The sequence below is a fragment of the Toxotes jaculatrix genome, chromosome 1, assembly GCF_017976425.1.
Source record: "Toxotes jaculatrix isolate fToxJac2 chromosome 1, fToxJac2.pri, whole genome shotgun sequence".
NCBI lineage: Eukaryota > Metazoa > Chordata > Actinopteri > Toxotidae > Toxotes > Toxotes jaculatrix.
This window is the reverse complement of record NC_054394.1, coordinates 3,617,567-3,644,751: the sequence shown is the minus strand read 5'-3', so window position 1 is coordinate 3,644,751 and position 27,185 is coordinate 3,617,567. Positions and strand designations below refer to the sequence as shown.

The 27,185-nt window shown below is 40.2% G+C and overlaps 1 protein-coding gene across 1 annotated transcript in view; it reads right to left on the bottom strand.

Moving 5' to 3' along the window:
• Positions 1-27,185, bottom strand: part of znf536 (zinc finger protein 536) — a 205,201-nt gene that overhangs the window by 152,288 nt on the left and 25,728 nt on the right. Inside the window, exon 3 of the mRNA XM_041033530.1 lies at positions 4,957-5,063. The gene's annotated coding sequence lies outside the window, so the exon portion shown is untranslated. The remainder of the gene's footprint in view (positions 1-4,956; positions 5,064-27,185) is intronic.

The window sequence follows — 27,185 nt, the reverse complement described above, 5'->3', positions numbered from 1 at the left end:
TGCATCAGGGCTACATCCATCACCAGTCTGATGGATATGATTCAGAATTCCTTCATATTGGAAATTCATAAAGCCTATTTGACATCACCAGAGTCTTATCCAAGCCTCTCCCATAATGCAATGCCCCCACAGTGTCTCCACTTCACAAAAATACACTTGCTGATTGTGAGCTGCTTTCCATCAACAACGTTATGGCAGAGTCTAGTTTACAGCGTACAGACTCCTCGGATCACTCTCACTGAAGACAAAGAGGATTCCTTATGCTTCCATTATAATCTAATGTAATTTGTGTAATGTAATATTTCAACACGTCTGCATCTGCTGACATGCTAGCTAGCTAGCTTGTAATAAATCTTGATACCGGATGCTTTGGGATTCCCTGCACATATCGGTTGTGGTTGCATCTGCACCATCTACTTCTCCTTACCCCAGCTCAGCAAGAAGAGTACATTCAGGAGACAAAACTGTAAAAATAAAGATGCTGGCTGACAAATCAACAGTAGCTGACATTTGCTTGTATTATGTTGGTGTTTTGCACACTGTAATTACCATTGGACAAGCTCGAGTTAGAAACCAATGTTCTTGGCCCCTTGAAATCTCACCTTACGCATTTAATTTCACAACTGCTCATGCTGGTTTACACTCACTCCTGTATATTTGTGTCTGTTCACAGCACACAGGAAACATTGAATGATCTTGAGTAATATCTGGGAATTTTTGAGAAAATTGGTCAAAAAGTCTTTTCAATAAACCAAATACTTGGAAATGTTCATTATGAAAATAAATCAAATTTAAAGAGCCAAGGATTGGAAGATGACTATTTAGCTGACCTCAGGATCATGTCAATGCTTTTTGTTAGCAGTAAAGGTCTTTTGATTTCACTGGGCCTGGAAGGTCAGATATGTAGAAGGAGCTTCAGAAAATAGTTCTAAGTAGTTTCTAGTATCTAATCAGGTTGTTTCCTGGCCACCTCCCTGTGGAGGGGTACATCCACATTGGAAAAGACCACACAGGAGACAAAAAATACACTTGAGAGACTATATGTCATGTCTGGCCTGGAAACACCAAAGGTTCCCCCAAGAAGATCTGACTGATGTGTCTAGGGGCAGGGACTATAAGGTATTTTGCATAGCCTGTTGCCACCATGAACCAGACTTGAATAAGCTAATGGGCGGATGAAAATATTGGAAAGGAATTGGCAATCAGTAGGTCTAAAATCATAGTCTATATTGATCTTTACAGTAGGTACTTTAGTGTAACCCTAGTGCACATGTTGCATGTAAACCCGTGTGTGCATGAGGACGCAGTACTTGTGTGTAGAGAAGGATTTCTGCCCTCCACCACTCAGGCCTGATCTCCCATAACATAATGGATTTCATAAACACTACTATTTGCCAGAGGTCAGCTTGATTCATAATCTATTAGTGCTGGGTCAGTTTGTCTTTTCAGTGGCAGTACCCGGCCTGTTCCAGTTTGACATGCTACCCTGCCTGCTGCCTAGAACTGAGATGACGAGCAGTATTCCAAAAACTGCCATAGTTGTTAGAATTTTATCGATACAGATTTTTCAGAGCCTCGGATGGATCTGTCAATTGATAAAACAAGCTGTCTAGACAAAGGTATACCGGATGATATAATGACCCCTCCCCCCCCCCCCCCCCCAAAACGAATAAAGGTTTAACATCATTTAAGACACAAATTCTCTGAAAGACAAAGGCATCCCTTCGCTTGGGGTTGAATGGTGAGGTGTTAAGTTTTCCATGGCGACATCTATCTCTCACCACCACCTTGAGGGCATCTTTTAAGCAGAGGAATTTAGCCATTATGTGGCATTAACCTCATTAGAAAACACTCTTTAGCTGCTCCAAGATAAAATTGATTTACAGCTGCCATTTCCACCACTGCTCTCGATCAATGGTTAAACTATCCGTTTTATGGCCCTGTGAACACTCTCTGCTCTTTTCTCCGGTTTTCTGTAACTGCTCCTGCCCTCCCTTGTGCCAGGTATATAGTCACAGAGTGGAAGGGGGCTTTTCTCTATTCCTGCATGCTCAAATATGGGACTGACTACATTTTTTCAGAGTTGATGGACAAGACAGGATCTCTGGCAGATTCCTTGAACCAATTAAGCACAAAGTTGCTGTCTTAGTCTTTTCTAGATGTGAGAATTTCACCACGGTCAGCTAAATTTGCGTGGGTGGTCTTAATTGAGGTTATATCTTGTATTTTTTTTTCTTTCCACTCTTTCCAAGGCTGCTGTAGTTATTCACAATTTAGGAATGTGATGAGCCTAAACAGCTGCAGATGCATGAACATGTTTAAGAAACAGATTTTAGGGGGGATTATTGTGGCCTGAAACTTATAGCAATATGAGGTTAAATTGGTGTCAAGCTGTGATTGTCATTATGGAAAAGTTATGCTTTAAGGGAATTTTGTGTGACTTGAGGACAGAGATCTGAGATGGGTCGGGTCCAGTCTAAACAGGTCTTATTTTACTGCCTCAGTTGTGAGGGATGTTAGGAAAATGTTAGGAAAATCAGTAGCCTACAAGTTTAATGCCATTAAATGACATTATTTTTTTTGTTGTTGTTGTTGTTTTGATCCAAAGATATTAAACAGATTATATCACTGTCTTGTGTCTATCTATTGGCCAGTTGGCTACAGAATGTTTTATTGTTGGTGCAGTAGGAGGAAATAAGACTTTACATTATTTATCTACATTTATTTTTGAAGCAATTAAACAGATTGTAAAAAAGGTCATTTTAGGAAGATCATTGTTCAGATTATGTACTGTATTGGTATACAGTTTTTTTTATCATGATAGTAGGCTACAAGTATGTTGTCATAGAAGAGAAAATGGAAATTTAATAGCTAGCATATAATCTACATCCAAGTCTAAGGAATATCTGTGGTGTGACATATTGAGAAATGCAGTTGAAACCTCCAGAAAAAGCTAGTAAGTGGGCTCTGAGTTAGGATTTTTTTGTCACAAAACTATAAACAGCGATTGGCCCATGTAACTAATAAAGGGAACCTTCAAAGATCACTGGGGAATTTGGATGCACAGTACACCACAGGCCACTTTGCCTGTTTGCACATGAAGCTGATGGTTAAAAGTACGTATAGCTAAGTCAAGCAGAAAATCCACAATCCACGTCTGTGTGGTCAAATGTCAGCATGTGCCCGCCCACCTCTGACAGCTCAGGTTTATGTGGATGTTTAAGCAAAACACGCAACGCTGTATTTCTTTGACAAATCAATACAACCACCATCTCAGCTCTTCTTCCTTCCCTCTCTCCCTCCGTCTTGCACTCGCTCCTTTCTTATCTCCCTCTGTCTGGGAGAATTGATCCGCATGGATGGAATGATATCAACCGACGGATAGAGTGATACACCCCACTCCCTCCTTCTTACACTCCTTTCAACCCACTTTTGACACATAAATAAAATATGTGGCCTTTTTGTTTCGATTCACCACGCCGTTAGTTCTGAGAAAGGAATATGGTGCATGGGGCTCACATGGAGCCGTTGGTAGACAAGAGGGAGCTGAGAGTCGGCTGGTTGCCATCACTCACTGTTCACAGGCGCCCTCCAAAATCCCCTGAACTTTCCAACATACGCATTTGTTAGAGTGACGCAGTCAGATTCTAAAGAATGGCATTAGAAAATAATGTGAGTGCTAAATTATTCAGGCATTTTTTTGCCATAATGCTTCACTTTACAACCACACACAGCTGCACACACACTTACACACAGACACACATATATATATATCCTCCCACTCACGTCTGAATTATAGCAGATCCATTTAGTGTCAGCGTCCAAATTTGGCAAAGGAAAGGATGAGAGAAGGTGCTGTGAGAGGAGAAGAGTTCACTAACTCTGCCGTGTTACTGACTTAAGATGCCAAACCAGCATCGCAGTCAAACCACACTTTAATATCAGTTGAAATAAATCACGACCGTGGCTACATGTATTAGGTCCTGCTATTAACAGATGAATGCAACATGTTCATCCACACCTTGGCTAGATATTCCTGATATGATGGTAAAGGCATTTCCACAGCTGGATAAGAAATAGCTACTAGGTGAACTAACCTCGCATCCTGGGAGCATGTCAGAGCATGAGGCCTGGGTCACACAGGCCTGCAGGGTTTCCACTTCAGTCTGTCACAAAGACAACGCTGTAGAGGTTTCTAAGGCTCTAACTTCTCCTCACACCTTCCTAGGCTTCAGTTGCACTTTTTGCCTCCTCCTGTATCTGAAGCCCTCAAATGTAGGTCAAGTCACACACACATGCATGCCCATATTACATAACCTAGGCCATGCTCAATACCCAGCTTCTGGTCTGGACACTGGAGACAAGAATGACACAGGAGATAAGAGACAGCCAGCTTGGACTTAAAGATAGACAGAGTAACCCTACTACAACGGATAACTGATGGGATTAAATAGGAATTATCTGTTGATATGCCCATGCTGGCCCTATGTACGTCCACATACAACGGACGTCCCAGCAAAACTGGTGTGTGTGTGTGTGTGTGTGCCCATGGACATGGGTGTGTGTGTGTGTGTGTGTGTGTGTGTCATTATCATGATCATCCTCATCATCACAGTGATCGTCATCATCACGCCATACAGATTGCATCATAGTGTGGATAACTGTACCCAGCGACACAGGCTTATGAAGACAGTTCTCCTCTTTGCCCCTATCTTGCTCTCTTTTTCTCCCTCATTTTCCTCCCTTCCATGCTTCATTTCTCCTCCACTTGAGTTTTATCCAATCATGCAAGAGTTGTGTCACTAATAAATGCCTGAATACCCAAGTGAGTCCAGTTATTATTCCCTCTACCTTCCTCTCCATCCCAAGCCTTCATTCCCTTACTCCCACCTCTGCCCTTCCCCTTTTCCCCTCCTTCACCTCCTCACTTCCTCTCCTGTGGAAGCCCTGACTCACCTCAGACTGTGGGTGGGTAGTTTCTTTGACAGCGTGACAGTGTGCTTAGCCCCGTTAAGCCAGCGTCAGCTTCAGCTCCGCTTCTGGTTGGCACTGATCAGGGAGCCCTGAGAGAGAGTAACAGGCAGAGACAGAAAAAGAGAAGATAAGGAAAATGCTGAGTTCACCACCACCACTGCTCCCCTTCACTCCCTCCCTCCCCTCTCTGCTTCTAGCACCCCCTCGTCAGGAAGGGGTTTCCCCCCCTGGAAAAAGGAGGGGAAGGTAAATTGACTGATGTACTGCTGACTGCTCTGCAATAACCTCTGATAATCTCCAGTTCACTGCTCATTCTGCTCCTCCTCCTGTTCATACACCAACTTTTCTTCATTCTACACTTTGAACCTTTCAACATTTCATGATTTCACTGAGTCTATAAACATTAATCATATCATTAATCATATTATTGTCAGGCCCTATAGCTTAATAAAATGTTACAAATGTAAGTAAATAATTAGTTATTGCAATAATGACCATCCATAGTAAATGATGTGTTGACATTGTCCACAGACAATCAAACAGAGGTGTATGCAGGCCTGTTTATTACTTCAGTTTTCCCCTTCAGTTTCATTATTGTTAAGTTGATGTCATTTATATAGCCTAAAATCACAAATTACAAATTAGCCTCAAAGTGTTTTCCAATCTGCACAGCACACAGATAATGAAAGACCCTTAATCAGGGATAGGAAAAGCCACAGCACCCAAAAGATGCCATGTGTACAAAGCAGCCTGAAATAACAATAGTTAAATGAGAGTATGGAGAGTATTTTAGGACTGCACACACCAGCACCCACACATTAAAATGTGAGCTGGTGGGTCTTGATTGACCATTTCTAAGACAGGTTCCCATAGATGATCCCTCAGCTACAGACTCAGGCTTAACAAATAATGACAAAACTATTTATTTATTACATTAAAAATATTTATATAAGAATACAGTGTTATACGCTTAATATTTGCCAAAAGCCTTCTCTTGATTTGTACACGGTGTGTATCATTAATATTATTTTCCCCATAAAAACAATAACACACTTGACAACACACTGTGAAAAAAAAAAAAATGTTTTTACAGTAAAATACCAGCAGCTGTGGTTGCTGAAACAGTACATACATAGTTTTACCTAAAAATTTACATGTTAAACATGTACAACATGTTATTTTTATTGGTAAAACAATGTGTTTTAAATGTAAAAACTGTTTTTTTTAACAGTAAAATACTGAATCAAGCATAGAGTTTACAGTTTAAAAATGTGCTTATTTCAATATTTTTCTGTGAAAAAAAAAGTTTTCACATTTTATAAATACGTTTTACCTGAAACCCCCCCCCCCCCCACACAACAAAACAGCCCCCAAAAAATCCACCTTAAAATTCTGAAATACAGAAACTCTTTATTTGATTTTTGTGAAGTTGTAAACATCAAATTATCAAAGTTCAACATGTCACATAATATCTATGAATGAGAAAAACATGTTCACAAGTTTAAACTGTTCCAAGTTTTAAAACCAGTGTACTAAGCTGAACACACTTTTTACTTACTGAACTGGTAAAGTGCACTGTTTGTTACAAATCTAACCACAAAGAGGTATCAGTGTATAATTTTCACATTATAAATAAAATCAACCCTGAAGGGGAGCAAAAGTTTCAAATCTTCACATGAAAGATACAAGTCATATTCTTAAGGATTTCTTGTGTCATCCACCAATGGTTTAAAAACTACACCAGAATGGAACTAGCAAATTTAGCTCAGCTTCTTTAAAGTACAAAAACCAGTGCAGTGAACCCGTGTCAACTGTACCAGACAGCCTAGTAAAACTTTACATCTTTTAAAACTCAGATGTTGAAAACACAGATGTTGTGTTGGTAACTTTAGAAGTTACCAACACAACATCTACAGTATGTATAACATCTGTGTACCTTTTATCATGCCATCCCTCAACATCACTGGAAAGTCCACTCACGGTCAGCAAGGTCTGAGATCAAAGTGAAGACTCTGGGATTGATTGAGTACACTTTTCTTTGGTGCCTTTCTCCAGGTTTATTGAGAATAAACACCTGTATGAAAGAGAGAGGGAGAGAGAGAGGTCAACCTCAGGTAGTGTATAACATGCGTTGAATTTTCTAGTATTATAAAAAGAAAGAAATTTTACCGTTGGAGGAACTCCAGTGTAGACCGTAGTTCCACCGGGTAGTGTATGTTGAAGCAGTAGTAACTCCCAAACATCAGGCAAATTGCAGATGTGGAGGAAGTGATGTGGTCGTTGACAACCTCTTTGTCGATGCTCAACATAAATGTCTCAGCTGCAAAGCAGGAGGACCCTAATAATAAAGATCAATTAAAAAAAAAAAAGTTCCTGGAAGTGTGCTGCCACACCAGCTTCCTCAAACAAAAATGGCCATTCCTGGCTTAATATCTGGATGCTTGTGCCATTATTGATGTCTCTACGCTGCGTGAAATAGGTCGACTTGATTAATTCTTTCACAGCATCTGAAGTGTAGTTCATCTGGTCAAACATCTTCATTTTTTCTTTTGTTTCCAGCTGACTCTCCTCAGTCTCAGGGAGTGGCAGGTGTTTCGCCATCCAGTTGACACAGCCATACGTGTCTTGAACACTTCGGCAGATATTTCATCTGTGTCATCATCTGATGCTGCTTTGCGTTTCTGTATCTTTGGTGTGTGAGGTCATTTGACATTTTCAACTCTTGACTGGAGTTGCTTTGCCAGGGAATGATGTCCATGTCCAATAACATCACCATCAATCACATCCTGAAGAGACTTTGGATACCTTGCCACCATCTTTTTTGCTATTTCAGTGGTGTTATGTTTGGTTGGATTTTTACAAGTCTTCATCATTTCAGAGACATTTCTCATCATAGTCGCAGACTTGGCCTTTTCTGTCTTTCCAAACTCTGTACTAACTCTTCAGGGAGCTTCTGCCATGGTATCTGAAAATTGTCTACCCAGTTTGCCGCAAGTGGATAAGAGCTTGGTGATGGTGATGATGATGAAGTTGTGGATGTTGATAGACACTGGAGAGGAACATGCCAGGGCTGGAGTTGGAGTGGATGAGTCTGTAAAAGTATACAAAAGAGATTTGCAATCATTGAACTTTTAATGTTTTCCTATTCTGTAACAAAATGTAACGTGTTGATAAATTCTGCAAAATTGTATCAAAATAATGCATTCATGTAAAACATAGATATTTCTCAGGTACAGGTCGCTGAAATTGGACCCATCCCCTACAGTGTCTTCAGCATAGGACACACTAGCAGGCTGCTAGTATGGTAGCACTTGTAGTGGGACTGTCACTGTGTGCATCTTGGATTGACCCACAAATAACATTTTCTGACCAACGTCTGTGCTTTCTGGACATATGAGAGGTTAAAGACGATTTTTCCAGTGAACATACTTTAGCATCCTTTCCCTGGGCAAGCTACCTGACGCCCGTCTCCTGTGTGCTCCTTTACGTGAGCAACCAGCTGTTTGGTTCCCTCACACTGGCGTTTGCACAGTGAGATAGTGCATTTTAATGGCTGCATAACCTGAAAACACCTGCTTACAACTTGTTCCAACACATTTAAAAATATGCCGGGGTTCGTTGCAATGCAGTTTACAATGGAAAGTATATGCTTTTACAGACTGAACATTTTCTCCACATGCATTACAAGAGTACGTCTTCAATAATCAAATACACCGCGGTTAGCCGTTCAATATACTGCGCGGTTAGCTAACCAGAGGCTTCAGCACACAGGCTGCGTTCGAAAAGCCGACAAACTAGTTTACTGAAGCTACTGCTGATTATACACTCGCCTCGTAAACACGTCTGAGCGTGTATTATACGTTTCAAGGCTGTTCTAAAGTATAATGTAGCCAAGTTAGATGTAAAGCTATGGGGACATTAAAGCAATGTTCGCGCTAGCCGTCTGTAATCCATCCCTCTTCATGAGCCGAATAAACCCAGTTCAAATAAAGCCTTTGATTTACGGTACTTACCGAGGTAACTGAAGACAGCTTCAACTTCTGGCTGAGGGAAATTCTTAGAAGTCCGGACCGCTGTAGCGCCATGCTGAAGACGGTGGATTTGAACGGTGGAAGTTTGAAGAGCACGGTAAGCTGGTGACGCGAGGTCAGAGGTTAACAGCCGGGAGTCAGATACAGTGCGCTGATTGGTCTATTTCAAACTTGGCGACTTAATGTAAACCAATGCACAGTACCCAAACTGTGGCAGCGGAAATAAAACTTCTGCTCCGTTTACTTATGTTTTTAAACTCATTACCATAATGTTGGATGCTTTTAATTTTGGCAGTTTTGAGATGCTATTTATATCAATCTGATATTTTCAGATGTCAAATCGTGTCATGTAAAAATTATTCAAATGGTTTTCGATACATTAATTTATCTCTGGATGGTACAACTGAAGCAGATTAATGTTTTAATATATTTAATATTTTTACATAAAACTCAATATATATTTTTTGTTAGGCTAAAAACGACACTTTTTTTTAAATTATTATTTTAAATTATTTTAAAAAATTTTTAAAGTCATACATTATGTTGGAGCAAACAAAGCTGTTTGACCATATGTATACTAAAGGTTTGTGTGTCCCAGTTTCACAGACTGCCCACATTTGGACATGTAGAAGCTTATTGGACAGGATTTCTACAGGAATAACGTAAAATAACAGCAAATAATATTATTTCAACATATATCATTTTCATTGAAATCAACATTACTTTACAAACATACCATATTTTTAACATATTCTTCCTGTAGAAATGAAGGTATAATTTTTCAGAATGTTTAACAGTTTTATATGGTAAATTCAAAAGTACACATCAGCAAAATCTTTAATTTGCACAGAATAATACTGTTCATTTTAGGGTTATTACTCTTTTGTGACTTAATGGTATTTTCCCATGAATTTAACTATTTTCTTTCTTTTCAAGGATGAATTCTGTTTTTTTCTACATATTCTAACCGTAAAAATTAAAGTTGTGCATTGTTTCTTGATTTACAGTACTTCAATGTGTTTGCTATGGTGATATACTATTTTAGATTTTACGATCCTGACCATTCCTATTTGACAGTTCTTTACCGTAATTTCTACTGACTTTTTTTTACAGTGCACAGTGTTTTCTGTCTTCCTGTCTCTAGTGAGCGAACTTGCTCTTCACACACAGCAAGTTGTTTTAAACATCTGAACTCCCCCTGCACATTAAAGCATTAAAGAAAAAAAGGGGGGAAAATACAGCTCCTGCATAGATGTACAGCTACATATTTCATGCAGTAGATATCCAGGTCATTAAGCAACATTTTGACACCTCTGTTATTTACTACCCCAAGCGGTTTCCCACCTCGTTTAATCAGACTTTACTAAAAGCCGCTGACTCAGAGAGAAACCTTCTTTCTCTCTGCTCTGTTTATGTTTATCTCCTTAGCTCCATCCTCCTCCCTGCCTTTCTCTCTTTCTCTTTGCTTACTTACTCATATTTTCCAAAATGTCTGTTTCATGTGTCTGGGGTTCGGAGGGGCTGAGCCACAGAATAATCACAAAAGAACAAATAAAGTGGAGTAAAACAGAGTGTTTTTCCTCCGACATGAAAGACAGTTATCAAAGGCAGAGTCTCAGCTATGTGCTGTAACATCCAGGTGCTGAGAGAAACTTACATTATCGCAGACGTCAGGTGACAAACAAAAAACTTTGTGATTTTGACGTGTTTTACCAAAGCAACTATCACAACCTTACATCCATCAGAGGGTGATATTTAAAACATCCAAAGTGGTGTGCATCGTTTTTGTCTTAGAAGTGGTTTACCTTCGATTTTCTCTGCTGGGAAGGGATCACTTGAGACAGGAGGGGGAGGTAGATTGAAGGGAATAAGATGTGGCTCAATACAAGTTATCTTTAATGGAAGGATCCTGGATGAAGGGATTCGAGGGAAAAAAAATGAGGGGAAAAAGCAGGGAGGCACGGAGGGGGAAAAAATATAGATGTAAAGTGTTGGCAGCTGTGTTTGGTGCGGTCAGATTCTGGGGTCAGGTGCCGATGAACACACACACAAACAAATGTTCACGCCGCACACATATATTAGCTGTCCCTTGCTAAATGGAAGTTGGATGTAATATTGCTCTTGTCACAACGGCCATCTGATGTCAATTTCACACAGTGGCGGGACCCTCCGCAAGCTGCTCTGTACACCAGCCACCCTGGTACCAAACAAAACCACCACACATACAAAAGGTGTACTAAAGCTACACAGTCATGTGTGCTCTTTTTCTCTCTACCCCCATGTCTCTGTCTACCCCTCCCTTCTCACACACGCATGCACACACATACACACACTGGGATAAGTCATGAGGAAATGGATGCCCATGTTTTGTGGGACCACCTGTTCATCCTGGATACAAGTCTAAGAACCCAGTAAGGGTTAACCCTCTTTGTGGGAGAGAGCCAGGACAGTGTGTGTGTGTGTGCACGACTTCATACATGCGTGTGTGTGTGTGTGTGTGTGTGTGTGTGCAAGCATTGGCAACTCCCCGCCTGAAACGTGCCCCATGAGTGGCAGACTGGCTCAGGCTGTCCGGCTGGGAGGGAGCAGAGCCCACTGCTGGACCACCTCCCTGGCAACACATACACACATACACAGACACAGACACAGACACACACACACACACACATACACACACACACACACACACACACACTCACCTAATCCTAGGCACATTCCATGGAGAGCATATTTCCTCTCCATCACCCATTCCAAACTACCTGCCTACTAACTACCTAGACAAAAAAATGGATTAATTTGTGGTCAAGGGTTTGGACACTGACTCTTCAAAGTCAGTGATTATGGACCATATTTACAGCTAATTTTATTACTAAAGCAAACTGTCTGTTTATATTATCATTAATGTGTGCATTTTTCATTGAAATATATTCTTCAAGCAAAAGAAAAAACACAAATATAAAGCACAAAGCTTGTATAAAACCATGTGAATGTGATGTAAGAAATGTAAAATCCTACTGAACTGAAGTTGTTCTAAACCTCCACACTGTGCCAGTCAACAATGCAGCCACACACGCCATGTTATAACTGGACCACACACTCACAGCGACCTGTAGACACACTTCCATGCAGACACTGCATCCACACAAACCACCTTGAATCATGGCACCTCTCTTATTCTCATAAGTGTCTGAAAATAAGGAAAGTGCCATCACTAACCCCCCCCCCCCCCACCCAAACTCTCCCCCACCCCCAACAAATAATCACCTCCTGGGAGGCAATGAGATGGAGGAAAAAAAAAAAACAGCAATCTTGTCTTTCAAACAAAAAGGGGAAAATATTTAAAGGGGCAATGAATTTCGTGGGGCTGAATAGGATGTTGGTACATGTTTTACTAAAGGAAATATAATGGCAGACTATTATTAGATCACATTAATCACGAGTGTGCCAAAGGCAGTGACAGCCGCGCTGAAAAGGATTGAAAACGCTGGTAATGGATATAAATTACCCATTGTGTGATAAAAGGATTTTTTCTTCACTAAGAAGGTAAAAAGGAATAAAACACTGAGAGAGCCACTAAACGTTGTGTGTACATATTTGCATGTGTATATGCGTATGTATGTGTGAGTGTCCTGCCGCCTGTGTGTGTGTGTAATGTGTAATAATACAGGGTTATCAGTGCAGGATTAAAATTTTAAGGGAATCAGATAGTGACAGTGAGGCCTTGTATTAAATGCACCGGCGACAGAAAAGAGGGAAGGATTAAAAACAGATTAAATTGGTTTGTAGTGACGGAGATGAAAGGAAGGAGGAAGAGAGGGGGGAAGGAGAGTGTGTTTTGACAGAGGTCTGTCGGGCTTTTGGCACGGTGATAATGAGTCACATCTCCCATGCACTGTTATTTATTGCCGACTTGGCTCACAAACAAAAGATCAATAATTTTGAGCAAATCTAATGTTGTCCTCGCCACTAATGCGCTCGTCCATCACATCTGCCATCTCCACCAAGGAGATGGACTGATTCCCTGTTTATTTGGAGATCAAATGCAATTATATCACATGCCTATAATAACAGAGGACCCCCCCCCCACATGAATATGTGTGGCGCCTTGAATCATGCCCATGCATATGTATATATAGATGTAAAGACATGCACAAAGGTGTCACGAATGTGTAAATGATAATATATGTATCAAATGGGCAATGGGTTGCCGCACCATTTTTCCACATCAATCTTCATTTCTTCCTCAGACCTTGCCTTTGAAATATGAAGTGTGTCAACGGCCCGTCCCCCCACAACACAGGAGGCACACAAACATCCGTCAAACCAACACACCCGATGTTCACTAGTTAGCCCTGCAGCACAGAGAGATGAGAAGACAGCAGATCCTTCACTGACAACTAGCCCTGGGTGAGACACTTTCCAGCCACCTGAACTCAATCAGGCCCCAGTGGAGGCAGCATTTGGGTATTTCATTTCATCTCCATCCCCTTATTCACTTGAGGTACATTTGATTTATCTCTCGATGCCACACGCAGGAATGCAAATCACATTTGGAATCTAACATCACTTCTGTTACGGTTATCTACAGAGCAACTGCTTGTTTTGGTTCTTTTCAGCCTGGTTGAGTGTAGCTCAGAGCAGACACTAATATAAGGGCCATCAGAGGTTCAATCCTCTGAATCCACAGTATACATGACACGCATCCACTCTCTAAGGTTTACTTACCAACTGTTGGCTATGTATACAAATCATCTGGGACCTACTGTCCTTTGAGTACCATAATCAAGCGCACCATGCAAATATCCAGCACTATAACAGTACAGCCAGTGGCAGGTGTAAGGCACTAAGCTCCTTCCCCCTCTCCCTGGGTGAGGTGTGAGGAGCAAAACAATGACAGACAAAGGTCACCTGGCCCACAACGCCCCACCCGCTGAGGTGTTGACCTGCCAAATGCACCGCTGAGGCAAGAGGAAGAGAAACAGGAAGGAAGGAAGGAAGAAAGGAAGGAAGGAAGGAAGGAAGGAAAAGATAAGAAAAGATAAAGGAAAAGACAGAGTCTGCAAGCAAGACCAATAGCAACCAAGAAAGCAGAAAACCTGTCTGAGTATAATGAGTATGGCTGTCTGAGTGTATTTCAACACTACACGTCCAGTTTTTAAGGTGTTCTGCATTTACAAAGGTTTTCAACAGGCTATTTTATCAAAGTCAGTTTTCTGGAAAGTGCAAAAAAAAAAAAAAAGCAGACCCTGGGAATAGCAGAGCAGGACCTTGGCAGGTGAAATAATAAAGCCCCGACATAAGGCAGAGAGCAGGGAAGCACACCAAGACCCAGTGCAACCCATGGCACCTCCCAAGTGCATCTAATTCTCTGTCTCTCTGTGTCCGTCTTCCCCACTGTTAACATACGCACAGAAATCACCCTTCCTAGATGTTCAGAAAAGTGTCAGGGCAATGTAAAGGTCAACATGCCTGGAGGCCATGCAGAAATGATAGCACCAATGAGCTGTATTTACACTACATGCAATCAGTAATTCAAATGCTACAAGCCAAAGAGACAACCTCACCGGAAATAGTGTCAAGTGTTGCTTTTGAGTAGCAGGTCATGAGGAAATCAGAGAGTGGCTGTAAATAGCCCACAGATACAAGCAGGGATCATCACATAAACTGTTTATTCCTTCCCCTGTTTAATTGACATCCGTATATCAGTGGTAAAAATGCAAATATACAGAGACAAACGTGGTGTTAATGACACAGCCGCACACACTCATCTGTTCTCTGGAACAAGAGTGACACTGGTTTGCACACGCGCAAATAATAACAGGTCAACATCTCTGATTCACCCAGAGTCCCATGGAAAGATGTTATAGTCGACAGCGAGTCAGATATTACACACGCTCATTTTAAATTCATTTTAGATTTTACACCTACAGAGGAAACGTGTCAGAGCTGTGAAAGTTAGATGTATTTTAGCTGAATATGTAATAATTCACTAGTATCACCATAATGACCACCTTCCATATCGTTGTAATCATTATTGTCGCTGACAGCATCACTATCATCATCAGCGCCGTCATCTGCAATCATCAAGCCCATCACAAGCCATATTTTTTTTACAATGAATGTGACATGGGCAGCCAGTGGATGGTGATGAAGTGGTGTTAGGATACATTCACACCAAGCATGTCTGTAGCAGTTCAGCTGAGCTCTAGAGCAGACAGAGCTTAAGTTCTTTTCGTTTGCTCAGAAGGAATACACGCATTCAAACAATGCTTTCAAAGTCTGATGATACAAAATAACCAGAGCAAAATATTTTGGTGTTGACAGACTTCAGTTTGGACTGATGGATGTGTAGAGACCACAGCTGAAACATTCCTCTCGTGGTATCTAGCCATGCAGTTTGGTTTAATTTGTTCAGGTTTTGAGAAATCTGTCTCTAAAATTTCTGCCTTCACACAAATACAGTCGAGTATAAGCTTTTAAAAATTACCTTCTAAATATTTCTATATTCTAAATTAAATGTAACTTGAGTAAAACTGAAAAACATTGATAGATGCTCTCCTTCACTGAAATACCAACATTAACCAGTGTTGTATCTGACTGGACAAATTCAGGTGCTTCAAGATTTTAAGCTCAAAAAGCCCAGCATATGTTATATACTGTGCACTATACTGAAAACCAAAGACTGAAATGGGAGTTAAGAAGTGGTCAAGCACTGTCCAGCTAAAATGGAAAACCTGGTGCTGGTTGTTGGTGTTATCATCTCAAAAGCTTCCTACAGTTGGTTGATTGGTCCAACTCACAACTGACAAGCTCAGAAAATTCTCATTGGATGGTTTTCTAGAGCTATATTTAGTAACAGAAACTCAGGTTACAAGATTAAACCTCATAAAAGTTTGTCATACAAAATTAAAAAAAATAAATCACACCATTGAAGTATAAAACAAAGTACTGGAATGTCCTATCACTCCCAGAATGACTGAGAATCATAGGGCTTTTCAGGCAAACACTAGATAAGAACTAAATCAAAGTTATCAATGTTGCCTGGTATTGATAAAGGTTTGTTTGTATATATCTGATAGCAACCAAGAAAGTTGTGTGCATTTTATAGCAGAGGCAGAGTGTGATGGTGTGGAGCTCAGCATCTAACTGCTTAGAAACAAATGTCCACGTAACCTAACTTTACTATCTACTTTAAAGGCCTTCACTATGACTCAGTACAAAGAAAATAAGAGAGCACTTTCATAACTATTGCATCAGTTACTCTACACACAGTTTCTGTCATACAAGTCAAACTCATCAATGTATTTTTCTCTACTGTCAGTAAAATGGAAAATCTTAACTTCTTTATTGCCTAAATGTGATAATGTAGAAAATCTACTTCTCATTTAGATTCTTTTTTTTTTTCTTCTTTCCTTACTAGCAGCATGTAGGGTGAGGAAATCCTCTGACACATAAAATCAACTTGAGACTGACATTAGCCAGCGTCGCTATCGGTGCATCCCTATCTCTCTGAGCAGGCAGGCTAGACTGACACCGCAACAGCAGCCTTTGGTTCCCTCCACCTAACGCTCCTCTCATAGCCCAAATATCGCCTGTGGGATTTCACCACACTAAAGAGTCATGTCAAAGATCTCTACAATGCGTGACATCTCCCTCAGCCACTGCTGTCATGTTCCCTCTGCTTCTTACTTCTATTTCCCCCTACCCCCTTTTTTCTTTCCAAGCTTCTTTTGACTCTGGTTTCAGCAGGAGACTGTCTCCCTGAGCATTTTGAGTTGTCATTTTTTTAAACACACATATCAAAGCTGGGAGTAAAGGGGGGGAAAAAAGACAGATGTTTCTCTTATACCTTCCTACTCAAGTACAATGCAGCTTTGGAAAGGAAAGGGAGAGATAGAGAGGAGTGAAAAGACATTTGCAGAGATCTTTTTGCAATCCAGATCCTTTCTCCTGACAACTGGCAATACATCATTTGTATTGATGCAATATTAAATTTCAATATCGCATGTCAAAAGGTACAAAATGATAGATCATAGCCTAACTAAATGCATTATTAAAGGAATACGCTGGCTGCGCCGGCTTCTCTTACAATCAGCTGTGTCAGAAGAGTACAGTTGGTGATACTGGCAGCATTTCAAAGCTTTGTCGTTTTTCTTTCTAGCTGCATCCCAGCTTTCTTAATCTAGCTTTCTGTCACTTATTAATGTTCCAGAGGAACTAAAAACCACAGATCTTTCCCTCCCAATAATCAGAGGCTTAACTCACGTCCTTTTATTTCTCCAGAAAAATTACTTTAAAAAATAAATGAATAAAGTCATAATTAAATATTGAATATCGAACAGAAGATAAGGGAAATATGTTGAGCTCTGTTAGACATGTTAAGAGCACAGATGAAAGGAGAGCAAAAGCATGGCTGAGGCAGTGACTCATTCTGTGTGGTATGATTTATGTGCTCTTTATGTGCTCTGCAACCCTGTAAGTTTATCTCTATATTCCCTGCCTGATAGAGTGACTCCTTGGTTGTCTCTGTGCCACGCCACAACACTGTGTACAAAACTTAATGCTTGATTCTAATTTATAACCAAAGTCAAAGGTTGCATCTTTGATGCCTCAACAAGTTGTGGTTTACGGGAAAAGGGAAGGTAACAGAGGAAAAACAAAGAGAGGACAGAGGGAAAGCGTTTCCCTGCAGAAGTGGGTTTAACAAGCACCACTTTTTATGCACAAGTCTGAAGATGACAGACCCACAATAAAATGGTTACTGGGCCTGAAGTCTTGATTTTAGTCTTTATCATGAGCCACATTTCCAAAAAAGATCTTAAGGCTAAGGTGAATGTCAAATTATAAACTATCTTATAAACTATCTAAACTGTAACTGAAGAAGAACTAAAAACCCTAGATCTCTATATTTTCTATATTTAATGTTTTTATCATTTTTATTACTTTTGTTTTTCACTTGAACACCGATGTTCTCTAAGTGATGTCTGACGTAAAATGAGTGTTGATGTTTAAACTAGAAAATAAGAAACGAAGCTAAACTAACACACTTATATTCACTCAACAGTTGATTTGCACAGTTTCTGTCCTCACTCTCTGGTCCTCACCTGAGACTGTATATTAATCTACTGGCTGAAACGCCCCTTTCCTGTTAGTATATTTTCAGGGTCCATATCTTCTTTTTTCTGTTTGTTTGTTTGTTTGTTTTTTATTTTATTTCTGGTTCCTACGTTTCCTGCCACAATCTTACATACAGAAATTATTAAATCACATTCAAATATATGACATTCACAATTTGACCTGCATATTCATGAAACTTATAGAAATCACCACTGCTTCATTTTAGATTTAATTTGAGTTTAAGAGTAACATCTGCCTATCTGCCCAGAATAAAACATGTTTTTTGTGTGTGTCTGCCTGTACATCATGCTTTGTGATGTACAGGCAGTTAAATATGCAAAGTTACTTTAAAGTGTATTAAGCGTCGTCTTCAGCACCACAGACAGCCGGCATTAAGAAGCACGTACTTGCTCTCATTCTTAAGTACTGCTTATGGAAATGCATGTAGAAATTTAAGAGTGTTTGTAGAAACACTCTTAGAAATCGCACTTAACTCCTAAGATTGATCATTACAGGGAACTGGAACCCTGGTCTCTTTTAAGAGGCAATTCTTCTAGTCCATTACAAAAAAGTCAGAATTAGACTAAGTCATTCTGAACCAAATTTAGAGGCACACACGGTACAATGCAAGGCTTTTCAATATTTTACTGTTCCTTTGTGTATGCACTGCTGTTACAGAATAACCAACTGTTGTCACATTGACTTTGGGATCTTAAAGAGGCTTACACAGAAAGCAGTGTGAGGCTGTGATTTCAAACAATGTATAGTTTAGCAGAACTGAGCACGGATTCAACCAGATGCCATCCCAAATAAGGTAAGAAGCCCTGTTTGGGTTTTCTGACTAAGGGGTTACAAAAATCGTTCTTTCCTGAGCTTTGCTGTTATATTTACACATTAAAAAGTATCTTTTTGTCTCTGTATGTGATTCAATTAGAGCCATTGAGATTGAGCCATAGAGATATTCTCTTCAATCATTTTAAAGTCAAGTTTAAGCCAAATTCTGCTCAAATTCAATTGGATAAACCAATATTCTGGCACATACGAAGGCATGTTAAAGCTCAATCTTGACATAAAATGGACTTTTTTCTTCAGGGAGTCCAGTGAACCTGCCTATAGCACCTGAATGTAACTGCTCACAAAGATCTTTGACCTTTGGTTAAATCATGCTTCACATTAGACTCATCTTCAGACAGTATGCTCTTACTCTGAATTTGTGCTAAATATCAACAAGACTTAAAAATGAGACTATCCAAAGTCAAACCGTAACATCTTCACTGTTGGGCATATGACAACATGGTGGAACTAAGGTTAAAAGTAACTGCGCTTCTTCCCGACATGTACTATTTGTTTGGCCTTCTACCTGTTTCATGAAAGAGCACCTGCTGGATCAGCCAGAGCCATGCAGAGCTTCCTTCCTCCTCTGCAAACTGTACTGTTTCTGGACTGGTTTACCATTCGTCTCCATTTCCAGCATCATTCAGCCACAACATTAAACATTTTCTGTAAATCTTTTTCCTGTTCTGCCGGTAAAATGATGTCATCAGCATCAAGTAGTATACTAATGACCAAATCATTTACTTTAACCCCCAGCTACAGGATTTAATTTGAAGAGCTGAATCATTAACATAAACAGAGAGCAGTGTTGGAGACAACATGTCTCCTTGTTTCACACCATATTGTTGGGGAAACCATCCAGTTCTTAACTCATTAACTTGAGCACAGGCAACAGGTGCTTGATAAAGAGACTTAATGGCATTTTAAAACTTTCATTCAACTCCTGAAGCGAACGATCTATACTGAAGAAGGTTGGTATTTAGCCAAACTCCTTCAGAAAATCAATAAAATATACAAAAGTAGACCTTGTCTTTGACATACCATCATTATTTAATTCCAGATAAATATATTGGCACAATTTATCATCTGGAGTCTTGACTACCTTTAACCAAGTCCAGTTCTCCTGTAGGTCCCCTTAAAGTATCATAACATAAACTAAAAGACAAAAATGATTCAGAGTCTTTGTGGTTGAGCTCCAACTCTCCTGATATGCTGCTTATATGATTTCACTTCTTTGCATCTTGCAGAAATTCAATTAAAGTTTCTCCATAATTATTTACAAAATTATCTAAATGATTTCTATGGGGAACACTATCTCATTATCTCTCAGTCATTAAGACTACCACTACCAACAGTCAGACAAGGCTATACGTTTGTGCCAAGCACACACCCAAAAAAAGAGTGAGAGAGCCAATTCCTCTTGTAGCACCCTCAGGAGCTAAACTGCAAGTAAAACCACAAAACAGAAACCAGAAAATGTTTTTTTTTTTTTTTACATTTAAGGGCCAGTATTCCCTCTCATGATTTGTCCAGGACACAGACTTTATAAATCTCAAGCAGTCTGTTGTTAAACAAAACGCCAACCACTCCAGATCCTCTCACAGCCTTTTTATGCATCTCTCATGTATGTCCATACCTAGTGTTCCCATTTAGTTTCATGCCATTTTGGTTGTGTTTCATTTAGGGAAAAAGTCATATTTCTTTTCTAACTGTCCAGACATTCCAGTCAACTATTGTAAGTTTATCATCATTTGGAGGTTGGGCTGTCATTGACCACTGCTCCCTCTTTGCGCCTCCTCCCAACAGTTCGTTTCTCAACGCTGTCGTCTGATTCCACCTGATCACGTCTTATCAACCTCCCACTACCAGTCAGGAAACAATCCTTTTCAAATGGGAGTTTGCCTAAATACAGACGACACAACGTGTTTCATTTTTTCACAACCTCTGCTTATGGTGGAGCACAGCCACTTTGTCCTGTTGAGATCAGAGCTCAGCTTTTATTACTCCTGGCTCCCTCCCTGTTGATCTCATGTGCTCCACATTGATCAAGTCCGGCACCATGTCACACCGTAACCCAGCAGACAAAAGTGAATTCACTCTGTCCAAAATATCTAGAGTCTCCATAACCGGGAGATCTACAATGATTATGGAAAGCTCAGGGTAAAACAGGGTATCTGGACATTTGACCTTGTCAGAAGGTTGTCCAATACCCAGATTGAGATTTGCTTGAATTTGCTTTACTTTCCTGTCAATCTCTGCTTTTAGCTCCTCTCAGTTTTCCCTGAGAGTCAGTTTCTATCAAAAGAAACATACTTGTTTGAATGAAGCTGGGTGAAATATATACAGAGCAGAAGGGTCTAGTGACACGAGTATTTCTGTGTGCTTGTGGCCTGCACGAGTGTTAATTCCCCTGTGCATGTGTAATGTCCTGAATCACTAACCCCCGTGAGGTTTTAATTGCAGGGTCCAGATTGCCAGGGCTGGTTAAGGCCTGGCGACCCCCATGAGAAGTCACAGCCTCCATTTAGCTTCCAGATCCCATGCAAACGAACACAGGGCCCCCGTGTTAGCGTGCTAGCACTGGCTGGCAAAAATTCAATTTTCATCCCCCTTCTGTATCCAAGCCTGCTGTCTTGCCCTAACGATGCTCCCTCATCCCCCCACCACTACCCCCACACCCCTTCTCTTGCCTTCTCCCTTCAACAACACAACACAGTGGAGTCGTTAGGACCCTCTCTTCATTACTTCAAAAAACCAATCATTAGACACCAGAGTATATACGTAATTAGAAAATCACTTCCTTTGCAATCCCGGCTAAGTAGTTTACATACTGTAATTACAGGGACAAAATCAATTTTTAATCATTTCACTGATTGGGCTCATCAGCTCAGTAGGAACATTGTATCCTGCTTGTTGTGCGAATGCAACATCTGGGCTAAAACAATTACCCTTTTGTGTTCCAGAGCGGCTCTGAAAATGCCTTGCTGCCACTTCCCCATGTCGTGGACACTCTTTCTAGCTCTATCCGTCTCCAGACGCCTTTTCCCTTCATTTTCCAGTTATTTTCTTTCATTCTCTTTCTCCCTCTCTTTTTTTTCCTCTCTATCCCTCTCTTCTTCCCTCTCTTTCTCGTTCACTCCCTGCCCTTGACTTGGACATGGAGGATCACATTTAAAGCTTTATAAATCAATACGCTATAATAAGCTGCTCTTGACAGAGAGGGAAAGGAAGGAGAGGGGAAAAAAACAACATATTGCTTTATTAACACCTCTTGTCTTTTTGTTTTTTTCATGCCCCTGTTGTTATTGTCATTGATGTTTTTTTTTTGTTTGTTTTTTTTTTTTATATTGTTGCCTTGTGGAAAACTTTTGTTTGGCCCTGAAGAAATATCACCTTATTATCATGTTTTCTGTGAACTATGTGGAGGAGGAAATATGTGACAATGTCAAAATCAGTTTTAACAAATGTGTAAAGGCTGTCTTCTTATTGAAGTGAGACATAAATACATCATCCAACTTCAAACTGTGTCTACTGTCCTGGTATGTTTCACCCTTCACCGGCTAATAAAATGCTTTGTATTCTTGTCTGAGAGCAGTCCAATCGATCCACATTAGTCTGAACTCTCTCTCTCTCACTTTGAAAACTCAGGAAATCAGATTTCAGAGGGGGAGAAAAAAAAATCGGTTAATGCATTGATCACTTGGGCTGTATGCAAATCACATTTGCCTTTATTTTTTTGCTGATCAATAGCATTAATTAACGGCTTCGTTTTAACAGCACCCCGCAATCCCGTTAGACACCACTGTCGACCTCAGAAATCATCCCCACCCACCCTGTCCCTCAGTAGCCATGGAAATGAACGGCACGTGGCAGGGACCATAAATCATGAAATCCAATTTGACCATGAGCTCCAGTACTAAAAGTAAAATATGAGCGCTAACACGGCATGCAGGTAGGTCGTCCCTTATTGTGCATAATATTATTTTAACATGATTTATTTATGACAACAAAAAAACTTAAAAGGGAAACTGTAAACTCACAATTAAGACTGTTTCCTCATTTTAGCATTGACTCATCATGAGGAGTACTATAGGGCCTGTGAAAAAAGTTGTACAATATCTTCTGTGGCACTGGGGGGATTTGAAAGATGTGGGAGCAACAAATCAGGACATCTCAGCCTCTGCTGCTTTGGTTTTTACCATTCTTATTTTAATGTTTCCCACATGCACCCCCAACTTTGTGGAAGTGCAATTCTAATCGCTACTATTAACAGAATGGCCTTTTAAGGATGTCAGACGTCGTTTTGTATCAAGCTTCCATCTTTCATTGGGAAAATAAATTCAACAAATTCAAATAAAGTTTGAATTAGTGATTTTTCCCACTGGGCATCATTCATTTACCTTTATTTAGCACTAGTACATCACCATCAGATAGCTAGCTACTGTATGTCATGAGCATGTATGTGTGTATGTGCATGCGTGTGTGAGTGTGTGTGAATGTGTGTGTGTGTGTGTGTGTACTCTGTGCTAACCAGCCTAGCTGCTGCTGCCAGGGATGCTAGTGTGTGGGATTAATAATGGACGCTTTTTGAAATTATTATCATTCCCAAAATGCTCTTTTGTGATTTGCTTTGAAGGGCGTGCATGTGTGTGTGGGAATGGGGGTGTTAAGTGAGTAGGGGGGATGTGGTTGGTGGGGGGGGGGGGGCTGCTTGCTCATTTGGAGAGCTTTTCCAATTATACAATTAGTCAGGAATGTAGGCCAGCAGCCTTGGTGTTCCTCCTGCTCCCCGACCCTGGATAGCAAGTACCCTCACCTCACTTTGTATTTATCTGTTTTCTTTCTCACTCGTCAAGAAATACATAAATAGACAAAGACCTGCAAAAAACAGAAATAATATGCAACTGCGGATTTAAAGTGAGAGTGGCATCGGCTCACAGTCCGGGAGGTGGTTGAAGCAGCTGGTGTCCCAGAGGAGCAAAGCTAACAAACGCGGACCTTCTTTGTGAATTGGGTTGCGTGTGAACAACCGTGGCAGTACACTGCGGTGTTAATAGATAAAGTCACGGGGTCAGGGCTTCTCTGGTCAAATACTGTTTGCAACGCTGAAGGGCTTTTTGTGAATCCACCACCAACTTTCACTGTGCCCCAAAACCCCACCACTTTGGGAAAATGAGTATGTTAGTGGGATAGCTGGTTTGGGGTTGAACACGTTCATGAGGCTAACTACTTTTCATTCATTTTCTTCTCTGATGCAGTGATATGATAAATTGATTTACGATGAAGGAAAAATTGTTTTATAATTTGGCCCCTTTTTGATTGTCCCCTCACTCTTATCTGCCTGCTACCGAGCGTGCCGTACTGGATTTAATATGAAGCAACAACAACAGCCAAGTACCATCTGTTGGCATGCGGATTTTCTGTAATCTCTCTTTACTGATTACAACAATGACTACACAAACCTCTTAAATAATCATCCCACAATGTAAAAAAAAAAAAAAAAAAAAAAGCTAAATAATTATAATCATTAACTCCCACCAAGTCTGCCACTCCTCCAGCAAATGAAGGCTGTCAGAGAGAGAGAGAGAGAGAGAGAGAGAGAGAGAGAGAGAGAGAGAGAAAGAGAGAGAGAGAGAGAGAGAGAGAGAGAGAGAGAGAGAGAGAGAGCTGTGATGCCAATCATGTTGTATTTATACCAGCAGGGTAGAGTACCACACAGCAGTAACAATCTTAACCCAACAACACTGAAGAGGAAACTGTGGGAAAATTGACCCCTATCCACCCACCACCTCCGCACCTTATGTTGCTCTTTTTTCTGTTTCCTTAATGGGAAAAAAATCATCCTAAAATGGAGTACAGGTTACAATTTGTACTTTTTCTCACAACAGGTTGATGTTTCCAGCAGTGGGATCAGTGTCAGGTTTTGGTGGTCCTCAGTGTAAAATGACTGACATGAAAATTAGTGAAAGAGAAAGTGACACCTTCCTCACCACGGTGAGTCGCCTCACTAGTCTAAAATGCACTGCAGTCACCGCGTTCGAGCAAAAGCTCTGATCAGAAATGCAACCTGATGTTCACAAATTCGCTGCCTGCCCACCTACACTCATATGACCATTAACGAAGAAGCAGCAAAAAGTTCACACCCTTTCTCTGGGGACTATTAAAGGGCATTCTGGGAAATGTAGGAAATCACTACCAAGAATTAGAAGCCAGACTGAGCCTATGTGGGACAGAGAAACTAAATTACACTTAATCATTCCTGGAACGCACATTAAAAAAAAAAAAAAAAAAAAAAATCAACTGCATTCAAAATATTGATATTGAACTGGCAGAGTACATTAGTTAGTAACTTTACACCACTGCAGTAGGTACAAATTCATTGGAAGCAACAACTTTTTTTTTCAGCATCAGCTCTGGTATGTAAAGGCTTTATGTGTGTCTCTGTAAATGCTCATCCGTGTGAGCAGGTCTGTTTATGAATCTCTTTCTGTATAAGCCATCTGTGTGTGTATGCATCTGTAACTTTGTGAGTAAGTGCTTTGTGTGAGAAATGGTGTGAGAATACGTCAAAGGGAGCATGTGTTTGCTCTGCTTCCAATATGAGGGAAATCTGTGGCACATACCTCCTATATGACACAAGCCAAAGAGATATGACTCACCCATGCTATATTTGATTAATAAAACTACAGCCTGCAAAATGTGTTCCAAGACAACAGACCATTACTGAGGCATGGTTTGACTAGAGATGTGTAGCATTATATTATTATTATTATTATTATTATTATTATTATCAAGGTAATTTGACAAAATATCTGTGTGCCGAGCATGAAATCTTATATGATCAAAAAGTAATTTAATCTGAACGTAACATTTGCAGTCAAATATGTCTTCATTTTTCACTTTAGTGTGGCATATGTGGACGCAGGGTGATAATTCAGACAGGCTGGTTGTCTCAGCTTGTCCTGCAGAGGACAGATGCCATATACGTTTAATCCCTGCTGCTCTGAATCTTATAATAAATGTTATAACATGAATATTCCAGCTACAAGAGAAAAGGTTTTAATTGATTAGCACTTTACAAGCAATCAATTTTTACAAACCGCCCTGACCCCCCCTCGTCTCTTTCTGTGTTTCTCAGGAAGTCAGCTCTCAGGATGATGGTCTCTTACAAATTAAAAGAATACAGAGAAGTGAGAGTGTATGAGTAATTATTAAAGAGAGGAATAAAGGAAGAGGAGGGATGTTGGAGAGAGGTGTATAGATTTAAGGCGAGCAAAGATGAATGTGACATTCCTGAGAACAAGAGAGAGACTAGAGTCTAATTCCAGTTCCAGTTCAAGTACAACGATAACAATGGCCAAGAAGATGATGATGATGATCATAACGTGCTGATTAGTGGGATGAAGCATCCTAACCCCACAAAGCAGACATATCCCTCACTCGTACTTGTCATATGATCCCCCATCACTCACTGACACACACAGAGACACACATATAGTGCACACACTATAACAGCCCATCACTTTGAGAGATGGGGTGGCCACGCTCCTCCAGCTCCAGGAATAATGGCTTGCACCTGTTTACCATGTCACTTCTGTTTGCTAATCGTCTCCTTGAGCTACATAGAAAGGAATTGACGGCATTGTGGCTTTTTGACAAGCAGTGTTTGTGTGTGGGTGGGTGGGCGTGTTTGTGTGTGTGTGGATGGGGTTTTTCCATGTTACTGTCCAGTGTGCATGCTAATATTTCAGGTGATTAGCATCATCCAGAAAGTGAGTAAATAACTTGGAGCACTTCTAATGCTGGGTGATTACTTCATTTTAATGACACGTCTGAACTTCCCTGAATTTTTGGGTGGGGGGAGGAAAAAAAATATATAAATATAAATATATATATATATATATAAATATATATATATATATATATATATATAAAATTTTTAGCTCTCAGAAATTTAAAGTAGAGGGAAAGTTAGAGCATTTTGTTTTTTCATGCTGTTGATTTTGTATTGACTAGAGTTAATAATGAATATAAAGCATAACCCAAAACATATCCACTTCCATCTTTGGATGGAGATATATCGTTATACTGAGTATACTGTTCTTTATTCTTTAAAAGGCCTGTGAAGTTAATTCATTTGTGTTATTACTTCAGGTCCCTGGGTCTGTTTCTTTATTTATTGACTTAATGGAGAAAAACAAAAACAAAAAAACAAACATAAAAAACATA